Consider the following 9,418-nt stretch of genomic DNA (forward strand, 5'->3'; position numbering starts at 1 on the left):
GCCGGCCGGCCCAGAGACAAAGCGGCCGGGTTCGATCCCAGGATAAAGGGGGACGCGCAAGTCGCCCGCAGATCGCAACCCGCAACTGCGGAAAGGAACCCGCGTTTTGTGATTCGTTTCCGCCGGGGATCGAGAGTCGGGGCTGTGGTGGGGCAGCAGGGGGGGGGTCCTAACCGAGGCAGGGCCCTTCCCTCCCCAGTCCCCCGACTCCTCTCCTTGTGCGTAAACCTTCGGACATTCAACAGGAGGACCCTAAATGGGTCCCCCCAAGAGCTTGGACTGCCGCTCCATCCATCGGCGCCGGGGGGGGGAGGGGGCTTGGGTTTCAGGTGCGACTCCGGAGGAGGCCTCTCGGGTTTCCGGCGCTCCAGCTCCGAAGGAAGGAGGCTGGGGTGAGAGGAGGCGGCCGAGGCTCGAGCCCGGGAGACGGGGCCGTCGCCACGCAGGCCGGTTGGGGTCTTCGGCGGGGCGGGGAAGGAGATCCCGGCCTGGCGGAAAGGCGGCGAGAGACTGGTTCCAATGCGAGGAAACCGAGGCGTGGGGAAGGGAAGTCCGCCGGCAGCTCTCTCCCGGTCTCGCCGGCTCCTGCACGGGGGCGTCAGCGGGGCTCCGTCCAAGGCCGAGCGCCTCCTCGGCTCGCTCCGTCAGCCTGCCAAGACTTCGCCTCCCTGGAGAAGCCGGCGGCCGCGACGGGGCACCCGGGCTCCGTTCCGGGCAGGCCGAGCGGGTTGTTCCGCGCTTTCCCTTTCCTGGGGAGACTCTCCCGATGGTTTCAAGGAGGGGCTGTCAGACCCCCACCCCTTTCTCCCCACACAAGCGGCCGAGGGCTTCGCGGGGGTGCCGCGCTCTTAGACGGCCCCGCCGGGTCCCGGCCTTCTTCCAGCGGTTGCAGGTCCGGGTTCGAGGTCTGCGTTCTCCGGGGCCTGGTCTCTGTCTTGTGGCTCGTGTGACCGATCTCGGCAGGCCCGCGAAGAGCACGTCTTGCCACGCCAACCCTTCGGCAGGGACCCAGGCGACAGGGGCCGTTTCGAACTCATGGTTCCCAATGGTTTTAAATAGGGACGGGAGGGGGGTGAGTGTGTAAGTTAAGTGTAAGCCCAGTGTCACCCGTGTTTACTCGGAGATCAATCCCACTAAGGCTGCAATCCTATGCAAACTTGCCTGGAAGTAAGCCTCCCGTTAAAGTGGGATTTACTTCTGAGCAAACATGGCCGGGACTTGCGCTCTGAACAGAGCGATCCTATACAGAGTTAAGCCCAGTCTAAGCCCGTAGCAATCAATAGGACTAAGGAAGACTGACTCCCCTATAGTCGTAAATAGAACTGCGTCCCCAGAACGCCAATCGATGGCTCTTGCTCCCGAGTAAACGGAGCTCTTCCACCAGGCCTTCGAGTAGGAGCCGCCGCCGCCACCACCATCGCTATACCATCTTGATGTGCCGTCCTCCTACCAGATTCCATGGAGCGCTGTGACGCTTTCACCATTAAACTGTGGGCCGCAAATAAGAGCCGCCGAGCATCTTATATAATGTGTAGATCTGTATAGCACCAGTTTTATTGTATATATAATTGTTTTATTGTTTTACTATTTTAAACATTGTTGTTAGCCGCCCTGAACCACTGGGTAGGGCGGCATAGAAATCGCAAAAATAAATAAATAAATAAGAGAGTCGGGTTGTTCGGATATTAGTCTCATCCGAAATGACACGAAATCCCCCCCCCCAAATGAATGAGAGTCACTTCCAGTATATAATTAAAGAATCGTAGCTATGGTAAGAACACAACTGGGTCTCAAAAAGACCTCCTGCAAGTTTGTGTGTCCGGTCGTTTTCTCACCTCGTGAGACTAAGGCTGCAATCTCTAACACATTTTCGGGGGCTGCCACTTTCTCAAGAGCGCTGCGTGTCTCCTGCTCGGGGAGAAATCCCACTAAGAGCCTTTGGGACTCACTAGTAGCTGGATGCGTTTGACATTAAGGAAAGGACGCCTTGATCTTGGAGGGAAACTTTTGGAACCCGGCCTGGCGAAATGGGCTTTTCTGCGCCTGTCGAATCGTTCGCGTTATTTGATATTCGGCGTTTCTGGTTTTTGCTTGGGTCCCCCTGGTTATCAAGCCCTCGAACACCGACTCCCAGAATTTCAGACGCAAGAGCCCCCCGTTGGCGTCGCTTTCCTGGTCTGAGCAGCGCCTGGCACACCGCGACAAAAACATCCCTAAAGGCAGGGCCTTTTCTCTCCCCCGGTGTAGAACCGACCCTGTTTCGAATTAAGGAGCTGCGAGGGCGTCCTCGTTGCTTTCAAAGGGAGGAGCGGGAAAACAAGCTTCCTATATAGATATCTGTTTCTCCAGCTGCGATTCACAAGCCGGTTTAATCAGTCTCCGGATTCCTTTTCAAACGAATCCATTTCATTTGTCAACATTTTTAATAGTTCCGGTTCGAACCCACTTCTGCTTCAAAGGGCTGTGTGTCCATGGCTGTTCTGCTCATTCAACGCCGTGAGATTTACTTCCCGGTCGATGTATTTACTTCTGAGTAAACATCAGGACCCACCAAAAGTCCTGCTTTGTGGACGGAGGACCTTCGTGCAATACCCACAGCGATCCGGATCTCCGTTTAGTTGCCTGGCTCTCTGGATTTCATCCGGAGCAACCGTCCTGCCGTCCGAACCACCGGCGGGCTCCCTGCCCGGTGCCGCCCACTTCACCCAGACCACTTTTTCCCGAAGAAATAGGTGCTCATCATAGAGAAGTCCACGGCAAAGCCTCTGTACTCAGCGGGTCGTCCTGTTTTGCCTGGGAAATGCCAAAGTCAAGGTCCCTAGGATGCCGCGGTGCTTACTCGTGAGTAAGCCTCGCTGACTTCTCTACAAGCGCCCTTCTATACACTGGGGAGTAAAGTCTCGTTGAAACCTGCGGGAGCTACTTCTGGAGAAACTGGCCGCTTCATCGGCCGATCCTCCAGCAGGTCCGCTTAGGGCCTCGGCGGGGATGATGGATGGTCCAGGGGAAAGGGGGCCAAAAGCTCGGGCTCGCAACCTGAACGCGGCTGGGCGTCCAGCGGGACTTCTTTCCCCCTCCCCGAGCCCCCTCCTTTGCGCAGCTAACCCAGCCTGAATGCCCACGGGAGGGAGTCTGAATCCGGAGTGGTGTCCCCCCCCCTTTTTTTTTTGCGTGGCCAGCAGAGGCAGCAGGAGCCACAACTCCGGGCTCCCTTCTCCCCCCACCCCGTCTCCTCCTCTCTTGAGGCCCCCTGCAACCCCCTCGCAGTCCACGAGCCTCGTTCACAGCACTGAACAGCGGTGGTTGGCCAGAACGGAAGTCCGCCAGGGTTAGCCGGAAGTTCTGCCATATTGTGCTGCTGAAGTTGCCCTGCTCTTCTCCCCTCGCCTTCTGCTCCTGCGGCGCGGGGACCTCCCCGGCTGAGTCTTGGGCACACGCGGCCCCGCGCCCGCCGCCCGTCCCTCCTGCTCACTGGCCCCCCCTGGCGGCCACCAGCGCAGCGAGAGAGGCCCGGAGACAGGCCGAAGAGAGAAGAACGCAGAGGCCGCCTCGGGGCGGGAGGGGCGCTCAGGGCATTTAACCCCGTCGGAGACTTGGGGGGGGGGGAGCGCGGGAGGGTAGCCTTGACGAGCCATCGCGCCCGCCTTCTGCCGTCGTAAATTTTACATTTAGCAGCAGAAATTCAAGCCGCGTCCTCCGCTCTCGAAATGATCACAAGTCACAACACAGGACAGAGAGCAGTAAATGTGACAGCGGGGCCGGGGCCGGAGATGATGAGTACAGATTGCCTCTTTCTTGTGAGGGTTCCGTGCACGTCTCCGGAGACCTGCCTTTAAAAAAACAACAACCCCATTTCTGGGCTTTCCAAATTAGAGAAAAATATCTAAAATTAATAATCGCCCTTTATTATTGCTATCATGAACTGTCAGATATTTGACTGGTAGGTGGTGGTCTGCCATTCCAGATCCAACCAAGCTCTTGGGAATTGCAGAGGTATCTTCGTAGGATTCTTGCTGTCCCAAGCAACACTGTCTTCTGGAGAGATTATTATTATGATTATTATTATTATTATTATTATTATTATTATTATTATTGGGTTTTTAATTTAATTACAAAGCAGACACCCGACCAACAGCCTGCAGGCAAAAAAATCCAACATGGTATAGAGGTTAGCGTTTTTCCCGAGGTCCAGGGAGTTGGTGGTTTCAAATCTTCGCTCAAGAAGTAGCTTTTTAGATGAGCTTGGACCATTCGCTTTCTCTGAGCCTAACCTACTTGACAAGGGTGTTTGGGGGCTAGAACGGGGAGAGGGGAGCCATCCTTACCATTTATTTATTTTTTAAAAAATGTGTTTTATCATTGAGCGAAAGACAGAAGAAGGTGCCAATTGTATTCATCACCAAAGATCGAAAAGTTCGGTGGGAAATACCCCGGCATTACTGAATTGCCAAGGAAATGGGAGAAAGCCCTGCGGCGGCTGCCTCTCAAGCCCGCCTGGCTTCTCGGATCTGTTGCAGGATCGCCGCCCCATTCGAAATGCTCACTGGCACATTTCGAAAATCGGAGAGGAGAGATTCGGGTTCATTAGGGCTCCTCTCCCCCTACCCTTTTCCTTTTCCTTTTCGTTCCTTCCTCGGTCTGGGCTTTAACTCAGAGCCTCCTAAATAATCCCGTTAAAGTGGCCGGAGCTACTCTTCAGTTGTGGGCAGCGCATTGGCCGCTCCTCGTGGAGACACCTCTCTCTCTTGCCTCCCGCGCAGAGACGCTCAAGAAAAGTCCTGCTGGCCCAGGCTTGTCCCGACACTGGCCGGGCATAACCCTCACTCCTTGTCGCCCACCCCCACACCTTGTAATTGGTCGTCCTGTGAACGGAGAGGTTCCTTTAGCTAATAGCCCCACGGCCCTCCGTGAATGGACACAATCCCCTTTTAGGACCATCCAAGCCATGTGGCCATGCGTTCAGTCCGTCAAGTATGTGTGGCATCGGTCCTCTGCCCAGTAAAAAACACACACAACCCCTCTTCCCTTTCCCCTAGTCTTTTAACCTCTTTGTAGATAGTAAAATAGTCCCCTTCCCTCCCACGCCTTCCCCCAGCAGTGACTGGAGAATGCGGCTCTTTTTTCGTTAGCTTTTAAAAGATAGTGACGATGCCTGGATCCGATACAGACCAGCATCTTCTTGCTCGCTAGAGAAGAGCCCGGATCCCCAGAGTTTGAGGTCGGTGCTACCCCCAAACGAACCCCGGGCAACGACTCCGGCGTCCGTCCTCCGGAGCGCCAGCCTTGTGCGCCCTCTGCTGGCCATTGCACGCAAGCACGGCCTTTCCCAGTGCCCAGCCGAGTTTGTCCCAAAAGGGTTCCGCGTTCCGGAGCAAGTCTTTCCATTCCTCCCGGGCGCCGCGGGGAGGATCGGGCCGCGCTGGCTTCGGGCCGGAGCTCAAAACGATCGTCGCTAGTGAGCACCGATCTCAGCTCCTTCTGCGGTCTCCAGAGTTCCCAAGGAGGATGGCGCCAAGATTGTTCAAAATGGAAAATACAGACTAAATATGACGTTTGCGTGACTGTATTTGCAGCAGCCTTCTCCTGTGACACGGCGCTGTGAATCTTTGGCACCTTCAGATAATATTATTTATTTCGCCACCGGGGCCCAGAAGGGGACCAGCCGCTTGTTTGAGTCGTGGGGTGGACTGACCCGAGACGCGGACTGGGGGCTTCTACCCCGCCTCCTGGTATGGCTATGGAGCCAACTTTACGAGGCAGAGGCCCCCTGTATTTAGATTCTGCTTTTCTCTCAAAGGGGGACCCGGACTGACTAGTGTCAACTTCGTTCTCCCCACCCCCACCCCCACCGCTGTTATCACAACAATTCTGTGAGGTAGGCCAGAGACGGAGAGAGAGTCCCCCGGGTCTCCCAAATCCTCCCCCCCTGTCTCTCGAGCCAGCCCTGCTGGGATCGGGCCGAGGCTCTGGGGAGCGCTTCGGAGCGCGTCACCCGCAGCAATCGAGAGTCGGAAGCACTGAGCGCCCCGCCGTTGGGGTCAGATCCCTCGCCACGTCGGGGCGCCGGGGCCTTGCCCGGCTGATTGTGGGGCAGAAAAGGGGGGAGAAGCCGGCGCAGGCGCTCAGATACCCCCCCCCTTCCCATCCCTCGGATGGACCACCACTAAACTAGATACATTGCTGCTGACACGTGTCCCGGGCAGGCGGAGGAGGGGATCCCCGAAGGGCTCCGATTCAGCCCCAGGGAAGCAGCCGGGGGTCGTGGAGCAGGGCCGGGCTCCTCTCTCCGCCGCAGCTTCGTCGGGGCATGCCCGGGCCTCCGCCCGCCTTGACTGCGACCCTCTGGGCAAGACCTTGACGGTCTTCGACAGAGGCCTCGAGGCGGTGCGCCCCCGGTGGGCGGCAGAAACCATTTCGCGGCCCTCACGTCCATAATTGCCCTTCGTGAATACTTAACCAAGTCGGCTTTATCATTATTCATCACTACCGGCTATCTGTAATTATCGTCATTACTAGTGTTATTATTCAGCGTCTCCTGTCTTATCCTGCAGGACACGATCCATTCCCAAAGCGCTTCCCAGTGCAATCCTAGACGTGTTTACTCAGCAGTTAGACCCATTCAGAGCAATGGGACATTTCCGAGTAAGTATGTCTAGGGTGGCGGCTTGTGACTCTCCCCTGAACTCGGTCTTCCTTAACTGTGTCCGAATCGGGCCCAGAGCGCTCTCCAGAGATGTCGGCGCCGGCGCCTGGACTCTCTTCCGACGGGCAGTCCCCCCCCTTCCCAACGGCAGAATATCGAGCGCTGGGATGAGGCGGCCGGCTCTTCTTGAAAGGGCACGATCCAGCCCTCGCTTTAGCGCCTCCTTGACCGCAGGGCTGCGACCCTAGGCACATCTACCTGGGAGCAAGCGGAGAACGGAGCCTCTCTGCCAGGATCGGGCCCCCTACCAGTAGGCAAGAGACCGGTCGCCAAGCTGGGGGGGGGGGGAGCCTTCCTTGGTTCCCTTCCTAAACTGGGCCAATTTGGTCCGGGACAGCGTTTCAGAAGGGGGGTGGGGTGTGTGAGCTGCCCAGAGCTCCCGCCTGTTTCCTGGGGGAAGCCAAGGAGCCCTTGAGGAAGGGCGGAGGGTCCCGTTCGGAGAGGGTCCTGGAAGGCCAGGCAGGGAGGGCGCGCTGGGGCCCCGGAAAATGGTCGGATTGCCAAGGGAAGCGCCTCGGGGCAGGACCCTGAAGGGTGTTAGATGCCTGTTAGATGGTTTAGTATTTAATTTCTTAATTTCTTAATTCAGCCGCAGCAGCCCCGAGCACCCTTCCGAAGCGAGATGCTCCTCCAGCCTCTCGGGACCGCTGCCAGCTGCCTGGCTAGAGAGACCCGGCCGCCGGAGGAGATCCCGAGGCGCCCTCCGGTCTCCGCCTGAAGCGGCCGGGATTTGGGTGGTGGCGACGATTCTTCTCGTCACGCCTGAGAAACACACTGGAAAGCCCTCGGTCCGGACGAGGCAACCGAGTTATTAATAGTGAGACCTTCCCGTCGGAAGAATCAGGACTCCTCCTAATTCCTGAAAGGCTAAATTCAGGGACTGGTTGAGGTCGAGGGTCTAGCACACACACACACACACACACACACACACACCGCCCTTTCTTTGCCCTTGTGACGTCGGGTTTACAAAGTCCTGCCAAGAGCTGCGTTCTCACGACCGGGGATTTCCGTGTATGTCCTCCTCCTGCAGAACCTGGCCCGCGACTACACGCGACTGGTGGCTAATCGAATCGGGAAAGGAGCGGAGGGCAGCCCGCGGGTGACGAGCCGGGGGTGGGGGTGACTCTTCAACTTTCCCCACAGCCCCCTCAAAACACATACTTGAGGTGTCAAAAGTCGACATTTTCTTGGGCCACGTTCCTCTGAGCGGCTGGCTCGGGCGAGAGCCCCACGGCACTTGGGGAGGGGAGTCACCTGGAAGCCAGCTCGTCCAGGATCGGCCTGCAAGCAACGGGTGCCCTTTTTTTGAAACTCAAGGGATTCTCCAATACGCAGCAGAAGTTTCGAAGACCGGGCCTCGTTTCGGAAGTCCGCCTCCTCTTCTTCCTCCGCCCCCCCCCCAAGTTTCCTAAAATAACAGGGGGGAAAGGTCAAGGGACAAATGACTTTCTGTTGACTTGTTGGTGGGTAGAGAAGACCTGGCTGTGAAAGGACTGCTTCTGGTCCCTGAGGCCGACGCGATCCAGCCTCGCTCACTTTTAACGTTTCACGGGATCCCCGCTGGGATGCGCTTCTCGAAGAGAAACCAGGAGGCCGTTTTCGAAGGGTCGGATCGTGCCCCTCCCTCGGCACTGGCAGGGCGCGGACAAGCCTGACTCGCCGGCGCCCTTGCGCGCCCCACGGGGGTCCCCTGCAGAAAACCGAAGCATGGAGGGGGGGGAGAATGTGCCTTTTAAAGGGGGGTGGGCGTGAGTGCCTGTGACTCCGCCCGGACCCTGCCCCAGAGGTTCTTCTACGTTTTATTTAAACGTGTAATCGACCGTTTCCACCTTGCTTTCCCCAGTATTGCGCCCAGCGTTTTACGTCGACGGTGCTCTGCCGGAGGTCGAGGGGAAAGAGAGGCGCGCTGTCCGTCGACACAGGCGAGAAGCGAGCCTGGCCCGACGCCAGGTCTTCCTCAAACATTTAGGAATCATTATTTAATTCTTCGCCGCTTTGGTGGCCGGTCGGGCGGCAGAAAGGCAGGAAACAAACCTGGTAAATAAAGACCTAAAGAAAGAAAACCCCTCCACGTTATGGATGCCCCCCCCCTTGTTGCGCTCTGTGGAAGTTTCTTCCAGGTGAATATGGAGAGCCGCGGGGCGGAGAGAGTTCGTGTTGAAAACACTCAGTATGTCTGGGGTTAAATGTTTGTTTATGTTACTCACGGGAAGTCACATGTTTCTCATGTAACCCATGTTCTTTAGATGTAGGAAGCCCGGGAATTTTCTCCCTGATCCAGGAATTTGATTGGGACTAAAGTGTCAAGGTGTATTACCATTTTATGGCTTCTCTTCCCGTCTTTGTTTGGTGTTCTGAAGAACAAAAACAGCAGCCATAATCTCTCTCTTCTAGTTTTGTCTTTGTAGCGTAAGGATGAAGCCGATTCTGCTCTGTTGTTATTTTCATCCCAGTTACCCTTCCCATGCTAGAATTTAGTAAAAACGTTATATTTTAATCACACATGGACTCTCAGTCTGAATTATATTACTTTGGCTCTGCTGGACTATCTTATCTCTGCTAAGTACCATTTTTTTCAATATCTCACTATCACCCAACAGGAACCCCCCCCCCCACTAAGCGGGATCGGCCTCAGGCACTCCGTACCCACTCGAAAGCGAGCGCAGAGTGCTGGCTGGATCGATCCCATTTCCCCTGGCCGCTGCTCTGCCTAAA

This window comes from Gekko japonicus, unplaced genomic scaffold (assembly GCF_001447785.1).
Source record: "Gekko japonicus isolate JY-2015 unplaced genomic scaffold, Gekko_japonicus_V1.1 scaffold22, whole genome shotgun sequence".
In the NCBI taxonomy this organism is placed as follows: Eukaryota; Metazoa; Chordata; class Lepidosauria; order Squamata; family Gekkonidae; genus Gekko; species Gekko japonicus.